We start from the raw sequence: 2,078 nt of genomic DNA, 5'->3' as shown, positions 1-2,078 counted from the left end.
GAGCGCCGAGGTGCACACGGCCCGCCAAAAGGGCGCACACTTCGTTCCTCGACCACCGCAGTGGCAAACCAATAGGTAGTAATCCACCCTTGCTTGTGATGATGCAGCAGCCCATGTTGGTTTGCACCTCAAGTCGAGCGGTGGACCAGCCTGAGCCGTTCCACATCCGACCGAGACGCATCGACAGCCTCCATCTGCTTCCCTCTCGGCAATTTCAAGCACTCTTTAACTCTCTTTTCAAAGTCTTTTTCATCTTTCCCTCGCGGTACTTGTTCGCTATCGGTCTCTCGCCTGTATTTAGCCTTGGATGGAATTTACCACCCAATTAGGGTTGCATTCCCAAACAACCCGACTCGTCGACAACGCCTCGTGATGCGGCAGGGTCTCGAGCTGACGGGGCTATCACCCTCTCAGGCGCCCCCTTCCAAGGGACTTAGCCCAGGTCCACTGCTAAGGATGCTTCTATAGACTACAATTAAGGGAGCGCTGCCGCCTGATTTTCATGCTGGGCTCTTCCCGATTCACTCGCCGCTACTAGGGGAATCCTTGTAAGTTTCTTTTCCTCCACTTAATAATATGCTTAAACTCAGTGGGTGTTCTCGCCTGAGCTGGGTTCGCAAAGTTGGAGCTAAATCCGACCTACCCCATGGGAGGACAAGAGAGAGTAAAGAAAGTTCGAGTGATGCCACACAAAGCCCGCATCGGCTAACGCCGACTACCCATCCAAGGGGACAAGATCACCGCTCGCCGATGCATGCCACGAAACATCACTTGAGGTATTTCAGTTGACCGCACCGCACGGGGCACGGACGACTAGCTCCGCTACTCCCTAGCATATTGCAGGGAGCGCGTTTGAATGGGATGCGACGCCCATAAAGACGTACCCTCGAACGAGGCCTTGAGCTTGTGTTCAAAAACTCTATGATTCACAGGATTCTGCAATTCACACTAAGTATCAGATTTCGCTACGTTCTTCATCGTAACAAGAGCCAAGATATCTGTTGCCGAGAGTTGTTTCCACGTGTATTACCGAAAAATCAGCTACAAAACTGAATAGGGGCACCCCGCACAACAAATGTAAGGCCAAGGGGAAAAAGGAGAAAAAACGCACGAGAGAAAGAGAAACAAAGGTGTCTAACCCCCTCACAGGGGGAGGCTCGAACAGAGGACAATCTCCCCTAGCCCCACACCCTCGAAAAAAGGGGGGAAATGCATGGAACATCGATCGAGAAGGACTAGGGTGGTCACCCCGGGAGCTCGCACTGCTTTTAGCCCTTCCCCGACACCAGCCCACAACGATTCCCCCTTTTCTCCGTAGAGTTAGGGACCGAAAGGAAGAAAAGGGTAGAAAACAAAGCACAAACAAGGCACAAGCCTCCCAAATCCCCTTGCCTTCGGCAAAATGGGGGAACTGAAGGGGACGACGATCAAGAAGGACTAGGGTGGCCACCCCGGGAGCTCGCACTGCGTTTCGTCCTTCCGGAACACCAATCCAAAACAATCCCACCTTTTCTCCGTAACGCTAGGGGCCACGAGGAAGAAGGGAAGAAAACAACAAGAGAGAAAAGGATATATCAACCGTGGCTACCGGCTCACAAGGGGATGCTTCAAATAGATAACAAGCTTCCCCAACACTGTGCCTTCACAAAAAGGGGGGAATTGCAGGGGACGATGATCGAGAAGGAGTAGGCTGGCCACCCTGGGAACTCGAACTGCTTTTCGTCCTTCCCGAACACCAATCCAAAACAATCCCACCTTTTCTCCGTAAAGGTAGGGGCCGAAAGGAAGAAGGGAACAAAACAACATGAAAGAAAGAGAGATATCGAGCACGTCCACCGGCTCACAGGGGGAGGCTCAAACAGAGAACAAGCTTCCCCACCCCGTGCCTTCACAAAAAGGGGGGAACTGTAGGGGATGACGATCGAGAAGGACTAGGGTGGCCACCCTCAGAACTTGTACTGCTTTTCGTCCTTCCTGAACACCAATCCACAACAATCCCACCTTTTCTTCGTAAAGCCAAGGGGCCAAAAGCAAGAAGGGAAGAAAACAATAGGAAAGCAAGAGATATCAAACGTGGC

The 2,078-nt window shown here is 52.1% G+C and overlaps 1 non-coding gene across 1 annotated transcript; it reads right to left on the bottom strand.

Annotated features, from left to right (window-relative positions):
* Positions 1-864: 864 nt before the first annotated feature.
* On the bottom strand, positions 865-1,013 carry LOC149139929 (5.8S ribosomal RNA). The gene has a single exon (XR_016265375.1). It is a non-coding gene; the product is annotated as a 5.8S ribosomal RNA (ribosomal RNA).
* Positions 1,014-2,078: the final 1,065 nt, after the last annotated feature.

Source organism: Pinus tabuliformis, chromosome X (assembly GCF_031772625.1).
Source record: "Pinus tabuliformis cultivar Carrire ecotype Pingquan chromosome X, CPIR1, whole genome shotgun sequence".
Taxonomy (NCBI): Eukaryota; Viridiplantae; Streptophyta; class Pinopsida; order Pinales; family Pinaceae; genus Pinus; species Pinus tabuliformis.
Note: the sequence above shows the minus strand (reverse complement) of the source record. Positions and strands in the feature narration are given on the sequence as shown.